Genomic DNA, 22,103 nt, shown 5'->3' with positions numbered 1-22,103 from the left:
ATAGAAATTCAGCCCAGGCCTTTGTTAATTTTATTTATGTGATTTGTTTCAGAGACAATGATAGAATCTTTGAAATGCAAATTGATTGATACTTAGAGAGTATATGAAAACAATAGCAGAAAAGAAGTTGAAAAGTAGCTATTGCTATGAAAGAGAATAATGTAACCACGTTGTCTGAACAATGATCGCAAGACTCTTTTATATTCTCATACAATTTAAAATCCTGTACAGTGTTCCAGTTATTCTTAATATATAATCTGGAGGCTAATATTTCGAAGTATTTTTTTACTTGATGTAATTATGCACTTATAGCAAAAAAACTGTAATTATCTTCAGAAAGATCATTCACACATCACTTTGTTTCAAACAATCAACCTAAAATCTCCTCCCGGATTTACAACCGAAAGAAAGAAGTGCGTCTTCTCTCTTCCTTTCGTGAAGAAAATTGCGTATTATTCGCGTTACAGCCCCCTTTGTCTGAATCAGAACTCCTCTATGCTTATTGTGGTATACATATTTTCCTTAAAAGGAAATACAGGTACTGATTACATTTCTTCGTACAACAAAGCTAAAACTCGTGCAAAAGAATTGTTTTTTCTAAATATATTTAAGAATGATGTCAGCTTTAAAGCATTCATGTGCTACTTTCTGAGACAAAATGACTTATACTCGTATTTCTGTTACACATCACGAAACCTTCAAGCAGCTAAAATTTCCCTTTACACTCATAAGGTACTTTTCTCTCCTTTCTGCATGCCATCATGGTGTAACGGTAGCACACTCAGGGCGTATTCGAGAGGTCCAGGCTCTTGTTTCGGAAAGGGCAGTGCTTATTTTTCACGCACTCCTGCTTCAAAAATACCTAATGTCCTTACATTGATGCCCGTACTAAATAGTGGTGGATGATGATTCTTCATAACCAAAATTTGGCGATTGGGTACCCTAATCCCCAATCGATCTTTAAAAGGGGGAGTACATAACGTATTTTCTTTCTCCTTTCCGCATGTCTTCGCGGTGCAACGATAGCACACCCGACGCATATTCGAGATGTCTATGTTCGAGTCCCAGCGAGAGCATTGCTAATTTTTCATGTAAACTCCAAAAATAAACTAATGCCTTTACACTCTGAACAAAGTACGGTACGATCTATCACACACATGTTTACGTAATGTAAAATAAATTTAATTATCTCATATTCAATTCAGAAAAAATATAAAACAAACAAAACAAAACAAACACAAAACAAAATATCTAGACTAGGTTAACCGCAAGGAAAAGAGGGCAAAAAATGTGAAAAGAAAAAAAGAAAACACGTACAACTTTCTTTGCATCGTCATAAAGCAAGTAAAATGCTCTGTTTCTGTATCAGTCCAACCCCTACAGGGCGAAGTGAGCAGTGTAAGAAGAAACTGACATTATAGTTTCAAAAACATAAACAAGTTAACAATTATTGTAATTTTTAACAAAACTGAGTACGAAAAAAACATACAATAATAAGCAATTCAATACATGAAAAATAAAAATATGTGAATTTCGAATCCATAAAGGTTGGATTAAATATTTTTTAAATCTATTTTAGCAACAAAACCATAAACAAGCAGAAAAGCTTAAAATTCTTACATAATGATAGTAGTACATAAGTGGAGAGTCCAAAAAATTTGAACTAAAATTATAAAAATAAAGATAAACATTAAATGAGGAGTTAGTCATTAAAATCTGTAATATTACACCACATATCTGTAACATTACACAGACACACACACACATACATATATATATATATATATATATAAAGGTAGCAAGTAGTAAAACAGAAAAAATCTGAGACCTAGTTGGTCAAAATTTACGCGTTGAACTGCAAATTTTAAAATAGAATTTTAAATAAAATAGTTTATTATATACATAATAAACTTCTTAAACTTCTTTAAACAACATCATTTCAAATTAATAGCCATCATATGACTTCTGTAACGTAAATGATTTTGCAAACTGCAACTCAAACAGCCAATAATATTTTTAGATCGCTGCTAATAAGTCACTCAAACGATATCAAAATCGACACTAGTTTATTATGAATTTAGATTTCGTCCTGAACATATATCATTTGGGTTTTTCTGCTGCAAACAAGATCTGCTAACGCTTGGTATTCTTCAGAAAGGTAAACGATTCTGCAGTTGGGATTTTTGAGACCAGATTTTTGCTTTTATTATGTCGATTTATAATGAATATGTTTGATTATTTATATGAATGATTGATTATTTATATGAATATTTATGTATTATTAATTCGGGCATGTCTATCAGTTTGTTCATTCTGCATCTAAAAAAATAGAAATGGCTTCAAATAATATTGATTCGTTGATGTCTTCAACATATCCGTTATCAGTAACTTAACAAATTCTTTCACACACACACCCATATATATATATGTAATAATAAAATTTCATAGTCAAGACTACACTTAAAATTCTAACTGTATGTTCTGTTCATTTTTAATAGCGACGTTCTCTTATTTGAAAGTACGTGGAATTAAATCCACAGCCCCATAGTCAAGTTGTTTTTCCCGCCTTTTCTACACGTACAGTTATAGAATGTTCTGGAGATATTTGAAGCGAACTGGAATGGCTGACGAGGCTGACGTCATTTCTTGGAAGCTCCGCCTTTCCAGAGGCTATAAAAGGACTCGCAAAGGAATATCGAGGGCTTTTTCTTTAATATAACGATGCAGTACACTTCATACAAAAAGTTATTAGTAATTCTTTTTTATTTATTCCGGAGATCAGATTTTTGTAATTGCTATTTCTCCAGAATAATAATAAATGGATCCTGTTTTTTAAACTTATCGTCTGATAATTTTAGTTACGACTACATCAATGATTCTTCACCAATCTATTTATTCTGGACAAAAGCTGGTACATCAATATATATATATATAACTTATATATGACTTATATATAATGTCAAGTTAACTTTAAAGGAGTAAGTGCAAGTTAGAGAGGTTTGATAAATTGAAATATATTTCATATACTACTCCAAAAATATAATGCATGTTTAAAACCGCAATGCATAAATGTTTAAATTTCAGTACATTGTGTTAGGCTTTGAACATAAATCAGCACTGTATGCTTTAATTTCCTTTATTTTATAATAGATTATATGATACGGAAATCAAGCAAGCATTTGGAAAGACTGCCTGTGCACGCCTATGAGTTTCTACACGCAAATTTATTCTTACTGCTTAATAAGGTCTATAATCTATGGCAGCGGTTCTCAACATTTTAACTAACATGTATCATCTAAACAAAAACTGAAAACATTTAAGTACCACCACTACAAATATCTACTAAAACCACCACTCTTGAACAAAGCTCAGATCGCATAAATTTACAAAGTGTTAGAGAAAAAAAACACAATTAAGATATTGGGGCTTTAATTTTTGAATTTAATAGTTAAAAGTACTTTGCTTCTTTGCGTACTACATATTTTTGTCTTGCGTGCCACCAGTGGTACGCGTACCACCGGTTGAGAACCCCTGGTCTATGATATTGTTTCTATCAATCATAAAATTCTTATCCAGATTGAACTTAGCAGATAACTAAATATCCAGACATGTTTTCCTTAGTCAAAATGTTCCGGACTATGATCGCTTTTATACAACACAAATGATTAAAATTATCTTTTCTAGAAACTGTCAGAGCTAGAGTCGAATTTTACAGAAATTGAGCCCAATGAATAGCGTAACTTCTTCCCACAGATTGAATTAAAATATCTCTTCTTAAAGCGGAAACGAATATTCATTTGTAATATTTCAAATCTGTTTCATGAGTTTATTAATGGAAGTGGTCGGCTTTCGTAATATTGACAATAATCTAGACGGAAATATGAATTATTTGTTCCTGGTTAATCAGAATAAACTGATTTTGATACACTAGGTTTGGCTTATGTGATGGAGAAGCTGTATTTTCGTTTCTCTTCTTTTCGAATGTCTAGACTTCAAATCCTGATAAAAGCTTGAATATTGGTTTATGAATTCACTTTCAGTGTGTTATATATATTACGCAGATTTATTACTTTGGCACACATATGATTTTCAAGAGTATAATTAAAATAACAAAACATATATCTGGATATTTTAGGAGGGTTCTTTCAAACTGCATTCTTATCTTATATAGTTATTATTTTTATGCAGTGTTATCTCATATAAAGCAGATTTCTGTATTAATATTTTGATTTTATAAATAATTAAGCTATTAATCAAAATACGGAATCAGAACTTTTTAGGAAAACATCAGAATCAGTTTTGGTTATCAACTCCTTCACATTATTCCTTATAAGTGCTTTTCTTTATACGCAAAATATTGCTTTTGAAAATGATAGGACTCAGAGAATTCTAAGTATCTTATACGCATACACAACGCATATTTTTGCGATGCTTTTGTCATTCGAAGTTTGTAGCTGCTGTATTTTTCACGACCAAATTTTACGACAATATTTCCAAACAGCGTAATTTCGTCGTCATTTTATATCCTAAGTCAATGTTTTGCTTCGCGGTTCTTCAGGGGAACTGCAAACGTTTCTCCTTGCCTTTCTTTCCTCTCGCACAGTATCTTGTCCAACGCATTGTTTTCTCCTCTAAATTTTTAGTTGCGATGTTTTCACTCGTAACCAATGACAGATTCTTTTAAGAACATCTCGAAGCCTAGGAGAGAAAACTTCTGGTGTATAGATAAATAAGTGATAAAAAAAAAATTTCTTGCAAAATTTAGAAAAAAAAAAAAAAAAAAAAGAATAAAAAACAATGACAAGAAACAATAAGACTGTTATGCAACTGTATGTGGTTTCTTTTTAATAATCAATATATTTTAATGTTAATTCTCATCTTTGCTTTTTTTCCGTCCAAATGTAAACTATATTGAGTGCAAATAGTGGACAAATTTGCGTACACTGTCAAACAAAGTCTAATACATGTGCTAGCCTAAAAGACAAACTTCCCGCCAGTCGACCTGTAATTTGAGAGTAAAATTGTATTTATTATCATACATCGCTGGAATTCTCGTTACATGGTGATGCATTATTTAGTATTTGGACGTTAACTTTATGTATTGTATTATTTTAAATATTTGAATTACGGACATCCTACAAAAGCCAGTGGTGAGTATTTGTAAACTTTTAAATGTACTATAAGTCCTAGCCTCTAATAAACCTTTTGATTAGGTATTATGTCTTGTCGGAGTTAACTTTCTTCTGTTATATATTTTTTAGTTTCTATGTCTACGTTTCATTTTTTTTTTTCGAAAAACTGTTAAAATTAACATTATGCAAATTTGATAAGCAGTTAAGCTTAAACTTGCAACTGTTAAAAGTAAAGCATTGAAATGGTTTAAAGAAGCAGTAAGTGAATTGCTTTGCATAAGTCAGCTCGCCGTATGTTTTGAGTGTCCCCATGCCGTACAGAAACTATACATTTCGACACATCCATGCTTTCTGCGGTATTCGAACCTGGGCCCTTTGATACGATAATCAGCATTACTAACCAGTATAAAGGCTGGCGGCGCATGGCTGGCATATTAAAGGCAGGAAAAGAAGTCAGAACTTACTGGAAATGTATGTTAACGGGTAAAAACAATTAGTTCCAAATGAATGTTGGGTAATATATATTTTTCTTCCGTTTTTTAATCTTTACTACGGTATAATGGTAAAAGAAATCAACATTTACAAACTTAAATTTATTATATAATATATTTGTTGGGAATGGGAAATATTCACTATAAAATAAGCGGAAATTTCACAATGCATGGAATATTGAAGGAAATTATGCAACATATGCTGTTTCATTTCAGTATCTAAGTGGAAAGAATTCCCTTCTTTTGCCTGACAAGGCGGAAAATGTTTTGTCACCCAAACAGAAGAAAAAGATTCTTTTCCACGATGAATAACGGAGCATTTCCGCGAACGTGTCCATGCATGTATTTGACAGCTTGCCTTCCACGTATACGCATATTGCTAGACAGATAAAAAAAGAAAACAAAATTGCAGTACCCATCTGCAGTTTAAAATCTGTTCCAGCATTTTCCGCGACTAAGTAAAGGTTTACGAAGAAGAAAGTCTCAAATCTTTATTCTATAGAAAAATCTAGAATCATGTAATCTTTAATTTATTGAAGCATTTTTAAAACCATAGAAAGTATATGCATACTTGATAAAAATCATGCTTCTAATTTTTTAAATGTTTTATCTTAATTATTCTTCTGAAAGTTTTCCTGACCATTTTAATGAGAATTAAAACTGTAATTTCCTTTACGCTTTGGTGTTTGTGTTTCAATAGAAAGCAATATGATTAAAGAATGACTGAAAATGCAGGTGTGAATAAGGCGATAATGGAAAATCAATACAAAACTGCTTATCTATCAGCACTAAAAGGCAATAAAAACGATTATTTGTTTGAAAGAATTTCAAATAATTATTCTGGGATTGAATAATGCAAGGAAATAAAGAGAAGTTAAATTTTAAATACAGCCCCATTTTTGCGTTATTGGAATTGAAAGAAGTGCTTTCTGAATAGCATTATTAATTAAAATGCTTAGGTATTCTGTCAAAGGCCGGATAATTACTTTATTAAAATTTTATACTTTATATGAAGAGATTAATTACTCCTATGCTCTTAATAATGAAATGTCTATAATAGCATGTGCAGGCAAATTTTATAGGTAATGTTTAACGTATTTTGGTTCCTTTGTCTTTTTGTAAATTTATCTTCGGGTTAATTTAAAGATGTTTTACTGAAAGGTAGGATGTAAAGCCATAATATATCAAATTATTTACTTTTCCAGCTTTTATATTCATAATGCCTGACACTTATTAGCGAAATCTCAAAGCAAATTTAAGGAAAAAAAAGGAATTGCTTGTTTCGAATTGTCTTCGAACGATGGGATATCTTAAAAGGAGTAAAATCAGTATTAAATGAAATGTACCAATTATCTTATATAGGATGTACCTTCAAATATAAACTAAATTTTATCAGCAGATTCTGGAGAGTTTAGACTTCATTCATTTTGGTAATCTATCACAAAGTATTTTAACTATATTTTATAACACAAATAAGCCTATGAGGAATAATTATTTTCATTCGTACATGCTGTCATCCTGTAAATATTTAATACATGCGTTTAATAACACACGTGACAACTTTTAGTTGAGGGTAATTAAAAGTAACAATACTTTATCATGGGTCAACAGGTGTTGTTCTTCGACTGTTGCTTCCCATGAAAACAACCCTTTTTCGTGGTGCAATGCTTATTCAACATTACAACTATTCGATGAGATTTGTAAGAAGGAATAAATAATTAATACTACCATTGCGTTTTTGACAACGCAATGTTTATGATGATGTACCCTAATGATTACTTTCCCCAAATGTAGATTATTGGAGTAATGTTAAATATGGAAGAATCTAGTGCACACGAGAACGTGAAAAGAAAACACAGAGAAAACTGTTCGTCGTATTGATTTCGTTGTCGTATGTAGCACGCTTTATTAGGGATGACACAAATATGTTCCTATGTCTCTAACTAGATTCATTATTATGATGATGTTTATTTCTCTGTCTTTCCTCTATATGGCGAAGCTTGTTTGCTTTGAAGGCATTTGTAATAGGTAACAGATGTGGCATATTTAAATAGATAATGAGAACCTTCTTCTTATTCACCTCAGATACCAGAATCTATCCGCTGAAATGGTGTGAAGTAAAAATAGGTAGGAAGTTGAATGAATCCCGTTTATTTGTGGAGCAAGAATTATTTTACTAGTATCAAGATTTTGTAGTATTGAATATCTTCCTATCTTATTGTATGACACATCATTCCTGCTGTCTTACTGCTTTTGCTTTCTGTTGCAGATTTGTAGAAGATAAACGTTTGGCTATGGTATGAATAATATGTGGCTAATTACGGTTAGCTGATTGTGTACGTCTTCTTCTTCAAGTACATCTGCTTGTTCGTATCCTTCATATTATGCGATCCATGGGATTATAATTTGCTGATGTTGAAGCTCCCTTGCTGACAGGCAGTCAGGTCAAATGAGCTGTTATTTAGAAGATAAGTGGTTCTAATCCCTGAGACAGTGTATTTAATTTGTAATGTTTTGAAAAATGCAACACTCTCGACAGCGGAACACAAACTGATATAGGATGAACAATGATTTGTCACTACTTGGATTTGATCAGTTGGGTCTTGTGTCTTACCCCAGCTGCTATTTAAATTCAACATGATGTAAAGAGTTATTGCACATCTTCTTATATTTCTCCTCATGGTGTAAGTAGTTAGAAAATAATAGAACTCTGGTTCCAATCCTAGCGAAGGGGGAACTGATTTACTAGGTCTTCCGCTCAGAAAACCTAAAAGCCTACCACCTGTTTTATATAGTACAGTATCAAACCCGAAAACATATACGAGTATAATGCAACAAGATTATATAAGTTTCCTGCATTCAATATAAAAATTTAGAAACTGTGGATGGGAGTGAAGTGTATTCGGTGGATAATATATGGTTAAATTCATTGGGTATTAGTTGGCCATTAAATATGGCGAAGCACTCGAAGGCTATCTACCTAGGGAAAGGGGTGACGTCAGGAAAATGTTTTAAGGGAAAATGGTTTATATCACCTTTCACATAGAGAAAAACAGGGAAGCTAATCAAACAGAAAGCATATTAATCTGGGTTGGAACCGAGGACGAGCTTCGAGCATCGTGCAGTCTTTAATTGCTCAGCCACTATTGGGCAAATCGATTGTGGGGATACTGTGATTATTAAAAATATAATATTGAGTTAATTGCTTTAATGATTCATTTGGTCATGTGTTGGAAATTATGAATAACTTCGATTTAAAGCCACATAACCTGATATTTTCAAAATAAAATATATTTATTGAAATTATTTTATTTTTTGTAACTTTTCTGACAAAACGTTCGTTTTTCTTGAATTAAGCATAAAATATAAGAAAAAGTAATAAATCACTTTAAATGTTTTCTTTATACACTTTTTTCTTCTTTTAGGGACTCTTCTTACATACCTACAGAGAAGACACCAAAAGGTAGATAAATGTTTTCTGTCTCTTCGCTTGCAGTTAATTAATTCCTAATTACAGTTTTGCCTAAACGAATAATACCTTGCCGGTTGTAACTCAGGAATATTACTTGCAAAGTTACTTTAAAAATTCATTACAATTTAACACATTAAAAGGGATATAAATTGATTTTTGTTTTATTTCAAGACTGTTTGTTATCTATCCTCTACTCTTAAAGCGTTATCGTATTAAACATAATAAAATGCTGCAGATGGGAAGTCATTTGAAAGTGAAATGCTAAATATCCCACACTTATTACAGAAGACATTACTTCTTTGAAACATTTTCGAATAAAAGCAAATGATTCTATTTAGTTCCTTGAGATTATGGAGAGTATGTCAGTAGCAGAAAGAAAAATGAAGAAATAAACTTTTAAGAAAGCAACAATATTGTACAAAATTTATGCGGCCAATAATAAAATAAAACAAACACCTGTGACCTAGCCTGCAGATATCCATAAATCCCATCATACAGCTCATTTTTTGTAAATCGAATAAAAGTAAGCTTGTTTTTTATTTACGTGTTTTTAATATGTTCTTTGGTTGAGGTAATGGAGATAATACAATGTTGTACACATTTTTACGACAACATTAAATCGGTTTAGATCAACATGTTGTTAGATAAACATTTGATTAAAATTTTCAGCAGATATGCAGATTATAAATATTAATGGAAAATAAAATACCTATTCTACAATATTATAGTATACCTCTTTACTCTGTGACTCATTATGTAATCATACCAGTATGTCTTTGTCTAAAAACGGACTAAATAAACTTAGAGATGTTATGAAAAAAACTCTTTCCACCCAAGAAATAAAATTATGTTACCTCCAATTCAATACATACGTACTTGGCCTGCAGAAGTAACATCTTTATCCAGATTTTTAAGTATCAGAATGGGTTGCTGCTCTAGTTAATTTTTATAAATAAGGTTTGTGTTCAGGGAAATGCAGATATAAACATATTTGTTTAGTGTATTATTCATATGTTGCTATCAATAGTTTTAATGCAGATCTCTCATTCATGTCTTTTAATGTTCATGTAGCAGAACTGCATAATTAGATTGTACGTTGCATAAAGTATCAGCTCCTGACTTAAACAAAAATATTAGATGGCCTCAATGCTAGTTTACATCGCTTTAACAAGGATAGGATTAGCAAAACCTCATCCAACGCAGTGCTTACTGATACAATATAAGAATTTCAGATCTTCTTGAAAAAATTAGTCTAACGAACAGGGTAACTAGATACTTTATTAAGGTAAACAGCAGCGATTAACCATTTGAATTCCAAAACGACCGAGACGTCCTTTCATTCAAACCACCACAACTGTCAGAAACGATCAAGGTTGTTGTTTTCTTCCCTCCCGTAAAGTATGCAATAGCAGGCGCAGGTTCTCCAAATTAATTGTATCAGCTTGTTTCAGACTGCTTGTCTTAAAAGGATTTATTTGTGGCTTCTTACCTTTAGATTGGGCATGACATGAAAAATTTCATACCTTTTTGTGCATTAATGGACAAGTAGGGAAATAAATTGCTGTATATCTCGAAAGGCATTTCTGTATATTAAACATTCAGGTTAGCGAAGGCTTCGGTTTTCCAAGGATTAAAAAACAATAAAGAACTACAAATATCTCAAAAAGAAGAGAGAAAAATAAGGCAACATTCACCTTCACACGCAGGAAATGCTAAGCCTCAGATTCAAAACTGAATTCACTGGTTAAATTCAACCAATGAAAAAGATAACTATTTAAGGAAGTTTCGGAAAAACTCTCTCTTAGGAACTGCGTTTTCAGGTAAATACCTGAATGTCGCCAACTTAGCAGAAAATCGCAAAATGTTGCTAGGTTTTGTTGTGGCGATAAAAATTGGTGCCAAAACCCATTAGAAGTACACCTCTCACAAACTACCAACTTCACATATGTTAAGTGCACAATTGAAATATCTAGATATTTAAATAGTAAATCCATTTAGAATAAAAAAATCGACAGCTTAATACACGACATGTAGAACTAAAATTAGTCGTATTAAAAAATAAAAAATTCGAAATTAAACAAAATACCTAGAGACAGATATAAAACTACTAAAGAAAATCCACTAATTAAGCAAATAACTAAAAAGAAGTGTTGTACTCTACAGTGATATATAATAATTGGATTACAGATGTATGATCAAAACCATTTCGAAAAATTTATAAAAATGCGCAAAAAAAGTATGAGAAGCAAATTCAATTTTTTTTCCCTTGCTAAAATGGCATCCTTTTAAAAGCATAATTAAGCCATCATACAAATCGGCACTGCACAATTCAGCACTAAATTACAAGTCGTGTAGCAACACGCAATTTTTTTTTTTTCATTTAAAATTTCGTTAAAATTTTCAAACATTACAGACCTTTCTCCGAAATAGATATTTGCTTATTTTACATATCATTGAACTTTTCGAATCAATTTTGTTAAATAAGCGCTTACGTTTATCTTTGTTTTCACAGCTAAAAACTAATAGATCTCATATAGAAGTTTACAACATGTCAAGTTTTTGAATTCAAGCTTTAATTCCTTTTTTTAACTCACTTCCATGTTTTATTGGGACAGTGCGAATTTTGCATTCTATAGATTTGCCATCAGTCAAGTACAAGAAAGCCTTCAAATGATTTATTTCATCGTCGTGAGCTTTAAAATAAAAACGAAAAGCGCAAAAATACCAAATTAATTTTGTCTTTCAGGTAATCATAAGTCAGCTGTGAATGTCATTGACGACATTAAGCGCTGTAACGCTGAGGAATGATTATTTTACAGAATTTATTAAATATTTTATTTGCAATCCTGAGAGTTTACTATTAAAATTCTGATCAAAACATTAAACTCTGGGATTTGTTCTGAATAATAATAAAGATGTAGTGGACCTTTGTTATTATTCAGACAAGCAAACCTATTAAGCGCAACGAAAGAAATGGAAGCGAATTTAATAAATGTGAAGTTATGTTTATAAAAAGAATAAAAATAAAGAAAAAGATTCGAGTATGAAAGTTGTTTTCGCATTTGATATTGATTGATAAGAATTACATGGATGCCTTTTTATTTCCGTGTATGAAGTGAAGGAAGTATTGTAATCGCGAAAAATTTCCTGTCTCATATTTCAACGAAACTTTACATTTGTAAAGCGCTTAAATCTAGTATTTGAGCGGCGACGTTCTTACGTGACATGTATACTTACGTACATCATAAAGAACTCTTTTTTTTCCGAAACGGATAGTAAAAATGGATTCAAAAGAGGTTTTCTTTTTTTTTTTTTCTTTTTTGTGACGTGTGTTCGTACGTATCTATTTATCTCGCATAACTCAGAAATGAGCAGCCCCAAAACACTGAAATTTTGTACATGGGACTGTTTTAACATATAGTTGTGCGCGTCCCTTTTTGGTTGCAATCTGTCTCACCAGAAAGTATATATATATATCTACTCACTCTGTTACCCGGCTCGGAGAGTTCAGTTTCTTATTATTATATGTTGGTAAATTTTGCATTAAAGTGATTGAATTATGTTGTTCTTATATTCCGGTTAACCTTTTTATAGCTTTACTTAATCTGCATGCAACAGTTGTAAAATTATCAACAATTTAATGTTGTTTAAGTGCTACTAAGCTAAACATAGCTGCCATTTACTTACATTTGAAACTCTTTAAAAGTGAATTAAGGCAGTTTTTGCACATTCAATGTCCTTTTGTCGAATGAGTCAAAAAGCAATCTTTCAGTTTGTGTACCAAAAATCTGCCTTCTTGTTCGCTGGCCAATTTTTTTTTCCAGTAGAAACTATATTTTAATTTTAAAAAACGTCTTGACTGTTTTAACTGTCATATAACACTATTCGTGTTTCCTGCATTTTTCTAATGTTAATGAAGATATTTTGAGTTTTTATGTATTTTTGCTTGCCTGGAATTTTGCCTGAATTAATTGAATGAGAAATACATCTCTAATGAAATTCGAGGAAATAATATTAAATGAAATGCAACCAAAAATATTTATAATTTAATAGGCCGTACAAGGAAGTCAGATGGTGTCTACATCAGATTTAAATTTTTTTTCGGTTAAGCACACCGCGCAGAGTTTATTACAGTTTTAAAATGAAATTATATATGAGTAAAAAGAAAACAAAGCACGTCTTTTTCCTTGAAGCAAGTCTCTTGACTTCAGTAATTGTTTAAAACATAAATTTCAGGTTTAAAGTTGGTACGAATTTAAGGTGTCAAACAGCATGATTGCTACTGAATTAAACAAGAAAATTTGTTTTCACAGCAATAATCAATGAACAGCACACTTTTTATGATGGTTAGCTTTAGTGCAGTCCAAAGATCTGTTAGTTATCATGGAGCATATTTATTAACAACATTGCATGACATTGTATTGTATTGTCCTATACAAATATGATCCTGCCACTCAGGCACGAGTTAAACGTAAGAGGCACTTAAAGACAGGGAAAGATGGCAATGTTCCAGTGTCACAAACTATTTCGAAAGTCAGCTGCATCTGCCTTGCCGAAGAAACAGCGGATAACTCAAAACCAATAAAGATTTCACCAAATGTAACAAAACAAGATTTTTTCAAGACTCTGAGGTAAATTATATACCGCAATAAAAATGCAGTCTCCTAGAACCGACTTAATATCATAGACATGTTTAAGACCTCAGCCATTGGTTTTCGCTTTCCTATAACAAATTCTGTATAAGACAGTTTGTGCCAGGATATGTCCATGTGACTACTATTGATCTATTAGAACCCTTCTATTGCCTATTAGCGGTCGGGAAAACCCTGAACGTTGGTACTTTGACTTGGGTTCGATTCCAGGCAAATAGTCTGGCTTCATCGCAGCCATATATAAGATCACCTGGATAAGAGCCGTTTTTTCAAACAAAGTCTACTATGAAGACATCGCTTAAATCAAGCAAATGTCCCTAGTGCGCTTTGTCATATTAAAATGAGCAAAAAACACAAAAACCCTCTATCTGATATTATGAGTCCAAGCTAAATATTCAATAATCATGTGCCATGTTTTTCTATGGGTATAAAAATGTTATTAGGATAAATTGAGAAATATATTGTTACGAAATGCCGAGCCGCGGTAAGATAGCCAGATTTAACGCAAATCCGTCCATTTGGCGATATTCGGCGACAAAATTGACGATATGCCATAGATGGACGGATAACATTCTAGAATGAATTCTTACCGGTTTGACCCAGAATGTTTTCGAAGGCAGGACAAAAGCTATATAAACCCTGCTTATACGTGGAGTAGCGTAGAATCGCGAGAGTTTATCGTCGGTTTATCGGTGTATCGTCCGTGTATCGTCGAATGCGTCGCGAGTTGTAGCGTGGAGTACATCGAAAGTAAGTTAAGTTCCGAGAGCGACCGATCCGAGTCGGGAGCTGTACTTTAGTGCTTTACTGTGAAGCTGTCTTCTCCGATGTAACCTGATAGCCTGAAGACTGTGTTGCTGATGGTTTCAGAGGGCTCATAGTAGTTTTTCGAAGACTCTAAACGTGTTTTTGGAGATGTCCCTAGTAATACAGGCTAATAAATTGTGTTTTCATTCTTCATCAAGTGCTGTCGACAGTCCTTCCAAATCCATAGAACGAAACAATAAATATAAATTCCTTATTTCACAAATTTAAGTTACCTCAAGTATTTCAGCACACCCTATCGGAAATCAAAACAATGGCATGTAAAGAAACGAAAATTAGTATCATTTTACTTGATTATAACATGAGTAATTTACTAATTAGCAGTTTACTAATAACATGAGCAATAGCATTTTGGCTATTAATAAAATGCCTAGAATACCATATACTAATAATAAAAATAATAATAATAATGATTGTAGTCTTAATAATAGTAAACATTAACAACAATGGTAATGGTAATAATAAAAATGATACTTCGAGATTAATGGATAAAAACGTATTTAGTGATTAAATACATTTTAAATCACATCAATAAATTTAAGAATTTAAAACTTTTACGTGAGCCTTCCCGGTCGTGATTTATGCTGAAAAGTTTAATGACACTTAAGATGAAAATCTTCTAGAGAAAAAAAAAAAAAATGCATACCCATTTTTTCCTTTAATTTACACCTTTTTTTTCTTTTAACTTTGAAATCCTTTTAGAATATAAGAAACCATACGCAAGCATCCTAATGAAACAGAATTATAAAAACGTACTTCTGTGAAAAATGGAAGAAACAATTAAACTAAAAATTCCTTCCTGTTAAATCGGGATATAAAATTATCTTCTTCCGTATTGCAAATATCTTAATGTTTCTTCGTCCTTACAAATTTCTTTATCCCAGTTCTTAAAGAAGAATATTATGTCATTATCATACCTCGTTTTCTTTGGCATTTTATTCCTCTTTGGATTCCTTTCTTTTTTCCGGTTTCTTTAATGCACATTAAAGATAGTGTTTTTAACCAGGGGTTCATAATTCTTTTTCCGATACTCAAAGCATTAACTTCCAGATGTGATATCATTTTCTAGAGAGTGGTTCAGGTGTAAGAAGATTAGAACAATGATCTTCAAAGAGAAAAATTAAGTTTCTTTTTTTTCCACATTTAAATCCAAATGCTATATTTTATCTCGGAAATACACGCATATTGAAATGATTTGTTAGTCTTTGGCATTTCACACTTTTTTACCCCAGTAAGCTCAGTTGAATGATACATCTTTTGAAGCTTTCAAGGCAAAGAAATAAAAGGGAAATAAGCCATGGGAGGACTGAATGCTAGTTTCCTTAAAGCAATATTTATCTAATTATTCAATTCCAATTTATGTGTTGAGATTAAAGGAAATATTCAAATGATACAAAAGGAAAAAAAAGTAATGCAACTACTTGAAGCTCATAAAAACGAATTGGAATAATACTGCTCCGATAGTATAGTGTTTGTGTCTGCATTTTGATATTTTTTTTATTGTTACTAGAATTTTCTGCAGTCACATGATAACAGCATTTTATTCTAAATAACATTTGCTTTGAACACTGACGACTTTTCTTAATTCCTTTTAAGATGATAAAAGTTCTAAAAGCTTCCTATTATTTTTCAGTTTTTTAAGATAACTAAAATATGCATAGAATAAATTATCTATTTTACTAAAACGCATAATTCTAATATCGTGTTAATAAATTTGAATTTTCATTTAAAGTAATGCAAATTAAGGCTTTGCTTTCATTTCTTGATATGTGCCACTTAGTTTGGCGAGCATTATCCTCAGCATACAATTAACTTTTGTTTATGCAATAATTGTCACCCTGTGCAGTAGTGGTTAATTAGCAAATCCGGCTATTCTGTCGTTAGATGGGACGAAATGGCCAAAATGGCTTTGATCCCGAAAAGGACATGGATGTTGGTTGGTTGGTAACGGAGGACGGGGACGCCTGATGTCTAACAGAGGTAAACAGGCATGTGTCCCGCGCCCTCCACTAACCAGGAACAACTCTCTGGGGCCTCAAGAGGCCGCCTGGGGAGCTTTTTAGGATGTTAACAAGAGGATTTACATGGCCATACAAGGGCAGATTGCCTTCATTTTACCGTTTTGACATTTGTTGTTGCAATTTGCTATGGTAATTTTGCACATTCACAATAAAATTCAAATAAAAATACAAATTAAATATACAGATACAAAATAATAGGATTAAAATACAGGCTCATAGGAAAAAAAATAAAATAAAATAAATAAATAAATAAAAATAAAAAATTAAGTATTATGCATATACAGAAGAGGAAATGTTAGATACATTTGATTGTACATTATTTGAAAGGTGTCTGTAATAGGGACTTATGTAAGTTTTAGGAGTAGGCTTATGTGTCTGAGTATGTGGAACTGCATGCTGACTTAGTTAGTGTATCATGCCTTGAGAGTTTTGGTTAATGAGGAGAGCACAAATCTTGGCCCATTCTCTTGAGCTTGTTAACAACTTTGCAAATTGTATTTACTGCCGGTTTGTGCTTTATAAGGAAGCGGTGATAAGCTTCACTATTGTTGATGGGAAGAGGGAGGTGATTTCCTGCTGTCAGATGGCACTCAAAAACATAGTGGTCTGGGGAGCATTCCGCTCCTCAGGCGCATATGTCCGTGGTTGTTATGCCATGTCTATTGAAGTAGGTCGGGAATGGCCCGTGTCCCGTAATATAAGCCGTAAGAGGAGCTATTGCAATGTTGCGTTCAGTGCTGACTTTCGGGAGGTAGCTGTATGTACGTCTTCCAGTTGTGCAGTGAGTCCAGTCTTCCTGCCAAAGATTTAGGCCTTGACCCCGTAATATCCCTTTGAGGTAGGAAGGAGGTGCTGGGATTGTGATTTTTTCAGCTTCTGGATCAGTGGCTGCTTGCTTGGCCAGGCTATCAGCTGCTTCATTTCCCTCATTTTCTGCATGTGCCTTGATCCATGTTAAGGAGAGATGTTTCTGCGGGTTGCGCTGTAAAAGTTGTTGTAATTTGATGATCAAGGGCGAGGTGTGGTTGTGATTATCTAGTGCTAGAAGCGTTGGCATACTGTCAGTGAAAATTTTCGCCCGTTCTATATTATAATTGAAAATGTAATCTACCGCGGTTATAATTGCCTGCACCTCCGCCTGGAACACACTGTTGTTTAAGTCAAGGCGTCCTTTCCATACATGGATGATTCTTCCTTTGTCATAGTGTGCAAAGGCGCTGCCTACTCCGTCTTCCTGCTTAGAGCCGTCGGTGTATATTTGCGTATCCCTTGAAACTCGCGTCATTGACAGTGGCTGTATCCGTGAGATGTTAATTCTTATTCCTGTGTCTTTACGTGCAGGATGTGTGTGAAGAGTGTTACCTGGGCTTTGAAATTGCAGAGGGCTGTATGTTATGTTGCCAAATGTTGCATCTTTGCGGAGGTATATGAGAGTGGTGTAGACTGCCTCTTGTTCTGCCCGTATGTGGAGTGGAATGAGCCCTGCAAGGACTGTCGCTGAGCTGGTGGCTGTGGTGCGGTACACTTTACAGAGATTCAGGGAGAATGGTCGTTGAAGAGATGTAAGATGTTTGATCTTTCGTCCTCCCATCGGTTGGGCCCATACGGCAGCAGCATACAAGACTATTTTTTCAGCCACCGCATGGTAGAGGATCTTCTGAATATGATGATTCTGACCCCAGTTTTTACCTTGGAAGGCGCGCGCCTTTCTGGCTATATCTGATGTTTTGTTCTTTATTTCTTGGATGTGAGGGATCCAGGTTAGTTTTTTATCCCAGATTTGTACATGGATGTTTGTAAACATATTGTTACGGATTTGTTACTTAAATAGTTAAAGCCATAGAACATTTCCATCATTATCTATACGGTGAAAACTATGGCGAGCAACTCTAACATCGTTCACATGTTCCACTAGGAAAGATTTGCTCACCATAGTTTTCTGTCGTATAGATAATGATGGAAATGTTCTACGGCTTTAAATATTCAAATACCAAATCTGTAACAATATGTTAACTTTGGTATAAATGCACATAAAAAAAGTCGATTCGAAAATTGCCTGAGATGGGTAAGGTCCCCCAGGGTATTTTCGATCAAACATATTATCAAGCTATACAAAGTCCTCTTACCTGTTTGCAAAGCGTTATCCAATAACAAAGCTTTCTGTTTCTCCTAAACGCTAAGAATCCGTAGACCTAATCTACATTATTGCTAGAAACACAGAATAATCATATAGATAGCAAAAACATCATATAGATAGCATTCATAAAGAATATACTGTTCAATAAGACAAACATATTATATTTACAAGGTAATACTTGTGCCATTTGCAGAAGAAAAAAAAACTTATTTGTAATCTTAATAGCAACTAGTAATTACATACGACTTAATACTTCTCCAGATTTAACACATCTATTCAAATAGGACTTAACACATCGATTCTAATAGAATGATTAACTATATAACTAAAAAAAATACTGATCGTCACTGTGGTAAGATTAATTTCCCACTTCGAAAGCGTGAATAAGATCACATTCGTTGGTGTTGACGTAGGATTTGGTGCAACAGCATTTTTATATAACTTTTTGGAACAAGATATGACTATCGTAACTTCAACAGTCGATGCATCAGTTAATCAGTTTTTACTATTAAATTTCACTGCTCTGCATGTTATTCTCTTCCGCACAACAGTTTGCATATTATTCTAGAGCACGAATTTGAAGTTGTTTTAAATTTTGACCAAATAAATAAAAGTAAAAATACGTGTACCATCAAAAAAGCATTCTTCGGTTAAAAATCAGTACACTGTAAAATGTTTACAGTAATAAAACATTTAAAAATTATATTAAATTATATTCGTAATGAAACTTTATTATAAAATAAAGTACATGCTTATAGTAAATAGAGATAATAATACATAATGGGAAATATAAACATATACTACTATTAATGCAAAAAATGAGCCTGATTGTGTATTTATAGCAGTCACTTTTGGAACTTTTGGTTTAGTTTAATTTGTTAGTTTTGTTAAATAAGTTAATTATTAATTTTTGATAACGGCAAAGCCCTCAAGAGCTATCTGCCTAATGGAAAAGATGCATACGTTCTAAGGGAAAGTGTCACGTATATGCCTTACACATGTGAAACACGACGAAAACGCCAGCCGCCAGCCCGTTCACCTGGATTCGAATCCCGTATCGAATTATGAGTGTTCAGTCATTTAACCACTCAATCTCTGGCGCGCTCTATTTCCGATACATCGAGCTTTATATTCATTAATTTCAATTTCAGTTCTGGTTTAAGTTGCAACAGTGTCATATTTCTTTTTAATTAACAGCGTGACTAAAAAATCCAGTACCGCAAAGAAAAGAAATATTAAGGCATTAAAAACTTGCATTCTTCTGTTATCGGAAGCGGATTTAGAATCGTACGTATGTATGTATGTGAGTATATATGTGTGTACACTCACACATATGTACATACGTACATATATACATGCATACATGAACCAATTCATCCATGCATAATATGCATACAGATATACATTTCTGAACCTGGTCCCGATAACATAACGGTACGTAAAAAATTTATCCATTTTATGAAAACAATATTTTAAACAGAAACAGCATAAGCTTTCTTATTTGAACTAATTCACGCTGTTTCTTTGTGATTATATACCTAAACCCTTATCTAGAACAATGTACGAATATCTAGTAAATTCATTTTCTAAATTTTCGAAAAGGTGTGAATGTAAATTCATAACAAGTCCTATGCCGTGCTTTCTGTATCTTTAAATAACTGCTCGTGGCCCAAAATGGTATCACTCGTATTAAAGTAATGTACCACTAATGGCACATTAATTTTATTGTTAATGCACTTTAATACCGCTGATTTGATCTTAGAAAACAAGTAACTTTGAAAAAAGATTATAATTTAGAATTTCTTAATGAAATCTAAATATGTCATTGTAAACGCATATTTAAAAATCTAAAACATTTTTACCTGTTTTTAATTATGTATTTTAATATCGTGCATTTACGATGAACTTTTGCGAACTTTAAGGAGTTATAAACTTAGCATTTGAAATAAGCTATTAAATTTCAGAAATTACTTCCTCCTCCTCCCCAGAAATCAAAGGCGTAGAACATGTAACCGGGTATTCAACATGGTGCTATTTAAAATGGAAAAAGCAAATAGCAGACAAAAAAGAATATATCATTTCAACTACATTTAACTTCTGGTGAACACTCATGTTCATAGATCATAAAAATTAAATTAGGTTAGGTTACATTATCTGAATATGGCAAATCTACGAGGGCTAACTGCCTAGAAGAAGAAGAAGAAGAATTGAGGGAAACTGACATCATCTTACACATTAGAAAAGCCAGCAAAAACAACCACGTAGCCAGCCGTTCGCCTGAGTTTTGAGCCCAAGGCTGGGCGAACTAGTATTCAGCAGATTTATACACTCGGCCACCGCTGGATACTCTTAAAAATAGAATTAAATAATTCATAATGATTTTATTTCAGAGAAAAAGGCCCACCATTGTAGAATGCTGAACTCTGGTAATTTGATCTTGGTATGAATTCCAGCGAACTGGGTAGCTGCACTGCCGTTTTTGGAGTTTTCCTCATGCATTACATGAAAACGAAAGAGTTTCCCTTACAAGGTGCTTCTCAGAGATATTTGCTCCTTCAAGCTTGGTATGTGTCATAAACAAATAACCAAAACTGAGATTATTTATTTGATGAAACATTCAGAAAGGTATAATTTCGACAACTCTTTGAAATTACATGCAGCAGTTAGTGCAATAAACTCGGTTTACACTTAAGCAGTATACTAAATCTTTATATAAGACTGGCTATTTAAAAGTACATAACAGTTAAAAGTATTATACTACAAAAGCAAATTAAACTGAAGTTTGAAAAAAAAATTAGGTAAGTTTATTTAGTGCTTTGTCGCATTTTCGAAATTACAAAATGCTGCGAGCTCACCATGGCCTAGCGGTAAAGTAGCGGTATGCTCTTGTAGCGCGACCTACATGAGCGGTTTTGTGATTTTCCGGATATGTAACATATATATAAGTTTCCCAGAGAATATCCTCCACGGAGGAATCCAGATATCTCTTGAGTACTTTGCCATAATCCTGTAAACCAAATTAATCAAAACTGTACTAAATTTTGTCAGAAAGTTTAACTTTGCTGATTTAAAACTTGTTATTGAATCATCAGTAGATTTTAAGCAGCTAAAATTATTCAGCATAGCTTTTCTTTAATCTACAGTATCAGTTGTAGATTGTTCAACTGATACTGTAGATTAAACGTCTGGATTCAAACGTTTGCAAACATTCGTTATAAGAATGAGAAATACTTCAAAATTCCTTGTTTATTTACAATACTGAGTGAAAAACGTTTGATTAATTTATATGTAACTATTTCTACAATTTCTTTTAACTCTTTGCGCATGTCTTAAAAATTGCTTAAATTACAATGTAGTCATGCAAGGATACTTA

At 32.8% G+C, this 22,103-nt stretch overlaps 1 protein-coding gene across 2 annotated transcripts in view; it reads left to right on the top strand.

Annotated features, from left to right (window-relative positions):
- The window catches only part of LOC118187321 (uncharacterized), a 1,290,260-nt gene that overhangs the window by 199,951 nt on the left and 1,068,206 nt on the right, over positions 1-22,103 (top strand). For both annotated transcript variants that reach the window (XM_085824924.1, XM_085824923.1), the window contains exon 2: positions 9,049-9,086. The gene's annotated coding sequence lies outside the window, so the exon portion shown is untranslated. The remainder of the gene's footprint in view (positions 1-9,048; positions 9,087-22,103) is intronic.

The sequence above is a fragment of the Stegodyphus dumicola genome, chromosome 10 (assembly GCF_044657685.1).
Source record: "Stegodyphus dumicola isolate Sdum_Otavi_A_Nest chromosome 10, ASM4465768v1".
Classification (NCBI taxonomy): domain Eukaryota; kingdom Metazoa; phylum Arthropoda; class Arachnida; order Araneae; family Eresidae; genus Stegodyphus; species Stegodyphus dumicola.
Note: the sequence above shows the minus strand (reverse complement) of the source record. Positions and strands in the feature narration are given on the sequence as shown.